The sequence below is a fragment of the Cetorhinus maximus genome, chromosome 28 (genome assembly GCF_964194155.1).
Source record: "Cetorhinus maximus chromosome 28, sCetMax3.hap1.1, whole genome shotgun sequence".
In the NCBI taxonomy this organism is placed as follows: Eukaryota; Metazoa; Chordata; class Chondrichthyes; order Lamniformes; family Cetorhinidae; genus Cetorhinus; species Cetorhinus maximus.
In genome coordinates this window covers 4627008-4638375 of record NC_135906.1, presented here as the reverse complement: position 1 = coordinate 4638375, position 11368 = coordinate 4627008, and the positions used below count along the sequence as shown (strand labels likewise).

The window sequence follows — 11368 nt, the reverse complement described above, 5'->3', positions numbered from 1 at the left end:
TTGATCAGGGTCTTACACTTGTCAAGAGGAGCCCTTTCAAATACTGGCCTGCTTTTGGAGGCCTGAAGTCACTGGAGCTGCACAAGTCAAGACGACTGAAGGCCTGATTCGCTGTGTAATATACTTTGCAGCATCTTGTTGCACTAGCAGGCAGGAAGGAGTTTTCAGCAATGCAGTTTAAAGGCTTGATACACTAAGTACACTTTCATTTCAGGTTTGTCATTTCAGGACGCTGCGTGTTTTTTTGCTCTGTTTTCTGACTCTGAAATTCTAATTCAGACTGTGGAGAAGAGCTGTTGTTGCTGCTGTTGGTTTTCTTTGTAACTGTTGTCGTTTTTTTGTGGAAAAATATACCTTATCCATAAAATATCTGAAAGAACATTACAAAACATTTCAAAATGGCCATCGCAAAAAGTGCAATCATATTCCAGTTTTTCAAATAGATCATGTCGCACCCTGCGACGCTTCAATACGATCAATGAACATTACAGACATTTCAACATGCTCATTACAGGCAGTCAGACAGTGCAATAGTATTCAAGTTATCTACATAGATCATGTTGCACTCTGAGGTGCTTCAATACAATTGTGATAAATGTAATATTCACTGCATACATTCAATGTGAGTCTTTCAGGCCGAGGGGTCTATACCTTTCCCAGTCCCTCGGTGCACTATGGCTGAAAGGTCTTAGACAGCGACCGTTCCCCACTGCGCATTTGTGGCGGCTGCCCCAAGCTTTAGTGCGTCCCTCAGCACGTAGTCCTCGGCCTTGGAATGTGCCAGCCAGTCTGCAACACTCTGCTGGGGACAACTCATTGCACTGGAAGACCAACAAGTTTCGGGCAGACCAAAGAGCGTCTTTCACCGAGTAGATGATCCTCCACCTGCTTGTCTCGATGTGCGTCCCTGTCCCTGGGATCAACACGTAGAGCACAGAGACCTGTGTCACAGAACTGCTTGGGATGAACCGCGACAAAAACCACGGCAACTCTCTGCAGACCTTCTTTGCAAACGCACATTCCACAAAGAGGTGAACAACGGTCTCGTCCCCACGACAGCCACCTCGAGGTCAACATGCAGAGAGGGTGAGACTTCAGGAAGGATCTGACGGGGAGGGCATTTCTCACCACCAGCCAAGCTACGTCTTGGTGCTTGTTGGAAAGTTCTGGAGACGAGGCATTCTGCCAAACGACTTTGACAGTCTGCTCGTGGAAACATCGCACAGGATCCACCATCTCCTTTCCCCGCAGGGCCTATAGGACGTTACGTGCCGACCACTGCCTGATGGACTTGGGGTCAAAGGTGTTTTTCTGCATAAAGTTTTCCACCAGGGACAGGTGGTACGGCACGGTCCAACTACTTGGAGCGTTCCGCGGCAGCGTGGCCACACCCATCCTTCGCTAAACCGGGGACAGGTAGAACCTCAGCACGTAGTGACACCTGGTGTTTGCGTACCGAGGGTCTACGCACAGCTTGATACAGCCGCACACAAAGGTGGCCATCAGTGTGAGGGCGATGTTGGGCACGTTTATTCCCCCTTTATCTAGAGGCTTGTACATCGCGTCCCTGCAGACACGATCCATTGTCGACCTCCAGATAAAGCGGAAGATGGCTCGAGTGATCGCCATCGCGCAGGAGTGTGGAATGGGCCAGACCTGCGCCACGTACAGCAACAGCGAGAGTACCTCACACCTGATGACCAGGTTCTTACCCGCAATGGAGAGGGAGCGTCGCTCCCACATGCCCAGTTTCCTTTTCACCATAGCCACTCGCTCCTTCCAGTTTCTAACGCATGCCCCGGTCCCTCCGAACCATATCCCCAGCACCTTCAGGCCGTCAGCCCTGACAGTGAAGGGGACAAAGGATCGGTCAGCCCAGTTCCCAAAGAACATGGCCTCGCTCTTCCCACGATTTACCTTGGCGATGAGAAAGAAAGAAAGTTGTGTTTTGAAAGATGTGCATGTTGAAAAGTAAAGAAAGCAGATGTTTGTAAGAAAACTATTTTTAGCATTGAAAATCCCCTGGAAAGGGGTGGTGCACCATTCCCAGAGATACTGCAATACCGGGTCGATGCGTGGAGTGGACGGAGCAAGCCCCTATTCCATCTCCCTGCTCCAAAAATCAATTTAATATATGGTCCCCAGATAAGGGACGTATCAGATATTAAACTGATAAGAACAGATTTTTTTTTTTTTTTGTAAAAATATACTTTATTCATAAAATATCTTCAATCACATTCCAAACCATTTCAAAAACAACATTACAAGGGTACAATCCAGGTTAAACTTTTACAAAATGTATCACCAGGTGCATCAGTACAAACAATATTACAATCATTTACAGCCTTTCATTTTGATCTGTACAGCCCGAGGGGCTCTAAACAGTTCCCAGTCTCTCGGTGCGCTGTGGTAGAAAGGTCTTAGACAGCGACCCTTCCCCATTGCGCCTTTGCGGCAGCTGCCCCAAGCTTTAGTGCGTCCCTCAGCACGTAGTCCTGGACTTTGGATTGTGCCAGTCCGCAACAATCGGTCGGGGACAACTCTTTGTGCTGGAAGACCAACAAGTTTCGGGCAGACCAAAGCGCGTCTTTCACCGAGTTGATGATCCTCCAGCTGCAGTCGATGTTTGTCTCGGTGTGTGTCCCTGGGAACAGCCCGTAGAGCACAGAGTCCTGTGTCACAGAACTGCTCGGGATGAACCTCGACAGCAACCACTGCATCTCTCTCCAGACTTTCTTTGCAAAGGCACAATCCACAAGGAGGTGAACAACGGTCTCTTCCCCACCACAGCCACCTCGAGGGCAACGTGCAGAGGGGGTGAGCCTCCTGGCGTGTAGGAAGGATCTGACGGGGAGGGCCTTTCTCACCACCAGCCAAGCTACGTCTTGGTGCTTGTTGGAAAGTTCTGGCGATGAGGCATTCTGCCAAATGACTTTGACAGTCTGCTCGGGGAACCATCCCACAGGGTCCACCCTCTCCTTATGCCTCAGGGCCTCTAGGACGTTACGTGCTGACCACTGCCTGATGGACTTGTGGTCAAAGGTGTTTTTCTGCATGAATTTTTCCACCAGGGACAGGTGGTACGGCACGGTCCAACTACTTGGAGCGTTCCGCGGCAGCGTGGCCAGACCCATCCTTCGCAACACCGGGGACAGGTAGAACCTCAGCACGTAGTGACACTTGGTGTTTGCGTACTGAGGGTCTACGCACCGCTTGATGCAGCCACACACAAAGGTGGCCATCAGTATGAGGGCGATGTTGGGCACGTTTTTTCCCCCTTTATCTAGAGGCTTGTACATCGCGTCCCTGCGGACACGATCCATTTTCGACCTCCAGATAAAGCGGAAGATGGCTCGAGTGATCGCCGTCGCGCAGGAGTCTGGAATGGGCCAGACCTGCGCCACGTACAGCAACAGCGAGAGTACCTCACACCTGATGACCAGGTTCTTACCCGCAATGGAGAGGGAGCGTCGCTCCCACATGCCCAGTTTCCTTTTCACCATAGCCACTCGCTCCTTCCAGTTTCTAACGCATGCCCCGGTCCCTCCGAACCATATCCCCAGCACCTTCAGGCCGTCAGCCCTGACAGTGAAGGGGACAAAGGATCGGTCAGCCCAGTTCCCAAAGAACATGGCCTCGCTCTTCCCACGATTTACCTTGGCTCCCGAGGCCAGTTCGAACTGGTCGCAGACGTGCATCAGTCTGCGCACCGACAGCGGATCCGAGCAGAAAACGGCGACGTCGTCCATGTACAGGGAGGCTTTTACCTGAGTGCCTCCACTGCCTGGGATCGTCACTCCTCTAATGCCCGGATCCTTCCTGATGGACTCGGCAAAGGGTTCTATGCAGCACACGAAAAGGACAGGCGAGAGAGGACAGCCCTGCCTGACTCCAGATTTGATCGGAAAGCTATCTGTTTCCCACCCATTGATTGAGACTACGCTACTGATGTTAGTGTAGAGCAGTTGGATGAAACTGATAAGAACAGATTTTTTTTTTTTTTTTTTTGTAAAAATATACTTTATTCATAAAAAATCTTCAATCACATTCAAAACCATTTCAAAAACAACATTACAAGGGTACAATCCAGGTTAAACTTTTACAAAATGTATCACCAGGTGCATCAGTACAAACAATATTACAATCATTTACAGCCTTTCATTTTGATCTGTACAGCCCGAGGGGCTCTAAACAGTTCCCAGTCTCTCGGTGCGCTGTGGTAGAAAGGTCTTAGACAGCGACCCTTCCCCATTGCGCCTTTGCGGCAGCTGCCCCAAGCTTTAGTGCGTCCCTCAGCACGTAGTCCTGGACTTTGGATTGTGCCAGTCCGCAACAATCGGTCGGGGACAACTCTTTGTGCTGGAAGACCAACAAGTTTCGGGCAGACCAAAGCGCGTCTTTCACCGAGTTGATGATCCTCCAGCTGCAGTCGATGTTTGTCTCGGTGTGTGTCCCTGGGAACAGCCCGTAGAGCACAGAGTCCTGTGTCACAGAACTGCTCGGGATGAACCTCGACAGCAACCACTGCATCTCTCTCCAGACTTTCTTTGCAAAGGCACAATCCACAAGGAGGTGAACAACGGTCTCTTCCCCACCACAGCCACCTCGAGGGCAACGTGCAGAGGGGGTGAGACTCCTGGCGTGTAGGAAGGATCTGACGGGGAGGGCCTTTCTCACCACCAGCCAAGCTACGTCTTGGTGCTTGTTGGAAAGTTCTGGCGATGAGGCATTCTGCCAAATGACTTTGACAGTCTGCTCGGGGAACCATCCCACAGGGTCCACCCTCTCCTTTTCCCTCAGGGCCTCTAGGACGTTACGTGCTGACCACTGCCTGATGGACTTGTGGTCAAAGGTGTTTTTCTGCATAAATTTTTCCACCAGGGACAGGTGGTACGGCACGGTCCAACTACTTGGAGCGTTCCGCGGCAGCGTGGCCAGACCCATCCTTCGCAACACCGGGGACAGGTAGAACCTCAGCACGTAGTGACACTTGGTGTTTGCGTACTGAGGGTCTACGCACCGCTTGATGCAGCCACACACAAAGGTGGCCATCAGTATGAGGGCGATGTTGGGCACGTTTTTTCCCCCTTTATCTAGAGGCTTGTACATCGCGTCCCTGCGGACACGATCCATTTTCGACCTCCAGATAAAGCGGAAGATGGCTCGAGTGATCGCCATCGCGCAGGAGTGTGGAATGGGCCAGACCTGCGCCACGTACAGCAACAGCGAGAGTACCTCACACCTGATGACCAGGTTCTTACCCGCAATGGAGAGGGAGCGTCACTCCCACATGCCCAGTTTCCTTTTCACCATAGCCACTCGCTCCTTCCAGTTTCTAACGCATGCCCCGGTCCCTCCGAACCATATCCCCAGCACCTTCAGGCCGTCAGCCCTGACAGTGAAGGGGACAAAGGATCGGTCAGCCCAGTTCCCAAAGAACATGGCCTCGCTCTTCCCACGATTTACCTTGGCTCCCGAGGCCAGTTCGAACTGGTCGCAGACGTGCATCAGTCTGCGCACCGACAGCGGATCCGAGCAGAAGACGGCGACGTCGTCCATGTACAGGGAGGCTTTTACCTGAGTGCCTCCACTGCCTGGGATCGTCACTCCTCTTATGCCCGGATCCTTCCTGATGGACTCGGCAAAGGGTTCTATGCAGCACACGAAAAGGACAGGCGAGAGAGGACAGCCCTGCCTGACTCCAGATTTAATCGGAAAGCTATCCGTTTCCCACCCATTGATTGAGACTGCGCTACTGATGTTAGTGTAGAGCAGTTGGATCCAATTTCGAATTCCCTCCCCAAAGCCCATTTTGGAGAGCACATCCCCCATGTAGGTGTGCGATATTCTGTCAAAGGCCTTCTCCTGATCCAAGCTGATGAGGCAGGTATCCACACCCCTGTCCTGTACATAGGCAATCGTATCCCTGAGCAGCGCCAGGCTGTCAGAGATCTTCCTGCCTGGCACAGAGCAGGTCTGGTCAGGGTGAATCACCAATTCCAGAGCGGATTTGACCCGGTTGGCGATGACCTTGGACAGAATCTTATAGTCCACATTCAACAGTGAAATGGGTCGCCAATTTCTAATTTCCTCCCTTTCCCCCTTGTGCTTGTAGATGAGGGTGATGATGCCTTTCCTCATGGATTCTGACATGCTGCCGGCCAGGAGCATACTCTCGTACACTTCTAGCAGGTCTGGGCCGATCAAGTCCCACAGAGCCGAATACAACTCCGCCGGCAGGCCGTCGCTTCCGGGGGTTTTACTCTTCTCGAAGGACTCGAGGGCCTTAGTCAGTTCGTCAGGGGTTAGCGGTTTGTCTAGGCTCTCCCGCGTACTGTGGTCTAGGACCTCCGTGATAGAGGACAGGAAGGACTGGGAGGCCGTGCTGTCCGTGGGCTTCACGTCATACAGTCCGGCATAAAAGGATTTGCTGATCCTCAGAATGTCGGACCGTGATGACTTTACTGAGCCGTCTTCTTCCTTCAGGCTGCTGATCACAGAGCGCTCTCTGTGTACCTTTTGGAAGAAGAAACGTGAGCACGTCTCATCCTGCTCCACGGAGCGGACTCTGGAACGGAAGATGATCTTGGAGGCCTCCGAGGCAAAGTGCGAGGCTTGCTGGCCCTTCACCTCTTGGAGCTCCTCCTTGACATCGACCCCCATCGACCGCAGCCGGAGCAGATTCTGCATCTTTTCCTGGAGTCGGGACATTTCCCTCTGTTCCTTTCTAGCTTTCTGGGTGCCTTTGAGGATGAAAAACCTCTTGATGCTTCCCTTGATCACTTCCCACCAGTGTGTCAGGGACTCAAAGAGGGGTTTCACGGTTCTCCAACCTTTGTAATCCCTCTTGAGCTCCTCAATGTTCTCTGGGGTCAGCAGTTGCACATTTAGCTTCCATGCCCCCCTGCCCACCCTCAGGTCTTCCTCCAAGTGGCAGTCCGCCAGTAGGAGGCAGTGGTCAGAGAAGAACACCGGCTTGACCTCGGTGGATCTGACTGTGAATGCACGGGACACAAACAGGAAGTCTATCCTGGAACGAATGGACCCGTCTGGCCGCGACCAGGTGTATCTACGCTGCGCTCCGTCTGCAGGGTTGCTGAAGACGTCGTGCAGCTTGGCATCCTTAACTGTTTCCATCAGGGATCTGGACGTAGCGTCCAATCTGCTTCCGGCCCTGCCGGATCGTCCAGCCGCATCGATGATGCAGTTGAAGTCCCCGCCCAGAATGACCGGCCTGGAGGTCGCCAGCAGCAGTGGGAGCTGCTGAAAAACCTCCAGCCGCTCAGCCCCTTGTGCCGGGCCATACACGTTAATTAACCGGAGTGGAGCGTTCTTGTACATTACGTCTGCTACCAGGAGTCGCCCGCCCACCACCTCCTTGACCTCGGAGACGGTGAAGTTGCCTCCCCGCAGCAGAATACCCAGGCCGGAGGAACGAGAGTCGTTTCCGCCCGACCAGATCGATGGCCCGTGGGACCACCATCGTGACCATTGCCTGTAGGAGCTGAGGTGCGGTATCGCACACTCCTGCAGAAACAACAGGTCAGCTTTGACCTTGGCTAGGTAGTCCAAGGTCGCAACACATCGCGTAGTAGATTTAATGCTACGCACATTTATGGATACAATCTTTAAACCCATATTAAAGCATTTATTCTCCTACCAAACCCACTGTCTCTGAGAGTCCCAGACCTTTAGTCTGCTCCTTCATACCCGTAGTGAGCTCAAATTCCTTCACTTTGGATGGGCTGAGGTAGATCTCCTTGGCCGTGTTCTGCTCCAGTGGCATCTGGAGGTTCACGTGGTGAGCGGGTTTTGAGATGACCTTTGCTGGAGAAGCTTCTCCAAAACTCACCCCCTCTGGGGGGTTGCTGTTCCCGGCTTCCTGGAGCTGGGGTGCGATGATTGCCTCACTGCTCCCAGATTCCAGGGGCTGTGGTGCACTGGCCTCCTCAGGTGCAGGCAAAGTTGGGGTGCGCTGGTCTCCTTGTTGTCTCCAATTTTCTGGAGCTCGGGTGTCTCGTCCTCCAACGCCCTGGAGCTTTGCCGCCTCTTCTGTCGGTGCCGCTCTGGCACTTCATCATCCGAAGAGCTGCTGCCCTTGTCATCCGTGTCGGATGGGAGACGCCTCTTGCCGCTTCTCTGGGAAACGCCTTTGCTTCTTCTTCGCTCCCTCTTACTTTTCTTGTTCTTCACCGTCCGCCACTCCCCCTGCTGCTTTTCCACTGCTGCCTCCTCCTCCATTGATTCGCTGTCCTGAGGACTGGAAGGTTCAGGGGGTAGTGCTGTTGATTGGCTCTCTGTTGCCTCAATCTCTTTCTCCACCTTGTCTCTCTCTGTGTCCTCCTTTGTCCCGTTGAGCTCCCTGGGGGCCTTGGTGGTTGGAGTGACACGGAACATTTCTTCTGCTTCCCCGTGGTCGGCTTTGGCTGCCTGTGCGTAAGTACGGCAGCGTTTGGGGCAGGTCCTGTAGAGGTGACTTGCCTCGCCACACAGGTTGCAGCACTTGGCCTGTTTGCAGTCTTTTGTCTGGTGCCCTTCCTGTTTGCAGATCTTGCAGAGGGAGGCGCTGCAGTTGGCCGCCACATGACCAGCCTTGCCGCATGAGCGACAATGCTTGGGTTGCCCAGCGTAGACCAGGTAGCCACGGTTTCCCCCGATAGCGAAACTGGAAGGAGGGTGGAAAATGGCTCCCTTACCATCGGTCTTTAGCGTGACCTTAAACAGGCGTTTGCCTGTCCAGATCCCCAAGTCGTCTCGAATCTCAGTGCCGCTCCCCACCTTATCGAAGTACCTGGTGAGGAAGGTGACCACGTCGGCGACAGGGACGAAGGGGTTGTACACATGCACCATCACCTCACGTTCCCGTTGCAACGGCAGAGAAAAGTGCGGCTCCGCCGTCAGGATCTTCATCTCCGGCAGGTCTCTCTTCTCCTCGAACACCCTCAGGAGCCGGACGCAGTCTGCCACTCGCTTGAACGTGACGTCAAAATAACCACCTTTGCGGGAGTCGTGCAGGGTGAAGATCTCCGTAGCTTGGAAGCCACACGCCTTCAACAGGATCCTCCTGGTGAAGAAGCCCCGATCCATAGGTGATCCTCCTTCGTCGCTGTGGTTCACCGTGACTCGGACGGTGATAGGTAACCCACGGTATGAATTCGGATTGCGATTGGTTATCGGCCTTCCATCCCGACCTTGCCATGGCAGGACCATGGTGTCGCTCCTGCAACACTTGATCTTAGCCAAAAGGCCGAGAAGCGATGAGAAAGAAAGAAAGTTGTGTTTTGAAAGATGTGCATGTTGAAAAGTAAAGAAAGCAGATGTTTGTAAGAAAACTATTTTTAGCATTGAAAATCCCCTGGAAAGGGGTGGTGCACCATTCCCAGAGATACTGCAATACCAGGTCGATGCGTGGAGTGGACGGAGCAAGCCCCTATTCCATCTCCCTGCTCCAAAAATCAATTTAATATATGGTCCCCAGATAAGGGACGTATCAGATATTAAACTGATAAGAACAGATTTTTTTTTTTTTTGTAAAAATATACTTTTTTCATAAAAAATCTTCAATCACATTCAAAACCATTTCAAAAACAACATTACAAGGGTACAATCCAGGTTAAACTTTTACAAAATGTATCACCAGGTGCATCAGTACAAACAATATTACAATCATTTACAGCCTTTCATTTTGATCTGTACAGCCCGAGGGGCTCTAAACAGTTCCCAGTCTCTCGGTGCGCTGTGGTAAAAATGTCTTAGACAGCGACCCTTCCCCATTGCGCCTTGGCGGCAGCTGCCCCAAGCTTTAGTGCGTCCCTCAGCACGTAGTCCTGGACTTTGGATTGTGCCAGTCCGCAACAATCGGTCGGGGACAACTCTTTGTGCTGGAAGACCAACAAGTTTCGGGCAGACCAAAGCGCGTCTTTCACCGAGTTGATGATCCTCCAGCTGCAGTCGATGTTTGTCTCGGTGTGTGTCCCTGGGAACAGCCCGTAGAGCACAGAGTCCTGTGTCACAGAACTGCTCGGGATGAACCTCGACAGCAACCACTGCATCTCTCTCCAGACTTTCTTTGCAAAGGCACAATCCACAAGGAGGTGAACAACGGTCTCTTCCCCACCACAGCCACCTCGAGGGCAACGTGCAGAGGGGGTGAGACTCCTGGCGTGTAGGAAGGATCTGACGGGGAGGGCCTTTCTCACCACCAGCCAAGCTTCGTCTTGGTGCTTGTTGGAAAGTTCTGGCGATGAGGCATTCTGCCAAATGACTTTGACAGTCTGCTCGGGGAACCATCCCACAGGGTCCACCCTCTCCTTTTCCCTCAGGGCCTCTAGGACGTTACGTGCTGACCACTGCCTGATGGACTTGTGGTCAAAGGTGTTTTTCTGCATAAATTTTTCCACCAGGGACAGGTGTTGCTGTACGTGGCGCAGGTCTGGCCCATTCCTCACTCCTGCGCTGTGGCGATCACGCCAGCCATCTTCCGCTTTATCTGGAGGTCAAAAGTGGATCCTGTTTGCAGGGACATGATGTAAAAAAACTCTGGATGAAGGGGGAAAAAACATGCCCAACATCACCCTCATCCTGATGGCCACCTTTGTGTATGGCAGTATCAAGCTGTGTGTAGACCCAAACACCAAGCGTCACTACGTGCTGAGGTTCTACCTGTCCCTGGTGTTGCGAAGGATGGGTCTGGCCACCCTGCCGCGGAACGCTCCAAGTGCCGTATCACCTGCCCCGTGTGGAAAAACTTATGCAGAGAAACACCTTTGTCCGCAAGTCCATCAGGCAGTGGTTAGCACGTATCACCCTAGAGGCCCTGCGGGAAAAGGAGATGGTGGATTCCGGCGGACGGTTCGCCGAACAGACCGTCAGGGTCATTTGGCAGAATGCCTCATCACCAGAACTCTGAAGAGAGTGGCCGTGGTTCTTGTCGAGGTGCATCCCGAGCAGTTCCGTGACACAGGTATGGACTCTGTGCTCCAGGGGCTGTTCCCAGGGACACACGCCGAGACAAACATCAACTACCGCCGGAGGATCCACTCGGTGAAAGACACTCTTTGGCTGTCCGAAACTTGTTGGTCTTCCATTGCAAAGAGTTGGCACATTCCAAGGTCCAGGACTACGTGCTGAGGGACGCACTAAAGTTTGGGGCAAAGGCGTAATGGAGAAAGGTCGCTGTCTACGGTTGCGCTAGATGTGTCGTGTAACTGGCAGGTAATGGAAAATTTCGAGAAACACTCAGTCACAAGGGAGAACACGTGACAGGCATGAGAGACAATCCATGAGTCTTTGTAGCTGAGTTTCCGTGTGAGCAACTAGCTCACAGCGCAGAGGAGTTCTTCGATCGAGGCCTGCTGTATTTTTGTCT

At 52.7% G+C, this 11368-nt stretch overlaps 2 pseudogenes; both read right to left on the bottom strand.

Moving 5' to 3' along the window:
* Nucleotides 1-2030: 2030 nt before the first annotated feature.
* LOC144669076 (U2 spliceosomal RNA) lies at nucleotides 2031-2208 on the bottom strand (annotated as a pseudogene).
* Nucleotides 2209-9363: 7155 nt separating this feature from the next.
* LOC144669131 (U2 spliceosomal RNA) lies at nucleotides 9364-9540 on the bottom strand (annotated as a pseudogene).
* Nucleotides 9541-11368: the final 1828 nt, after the last annotated feature.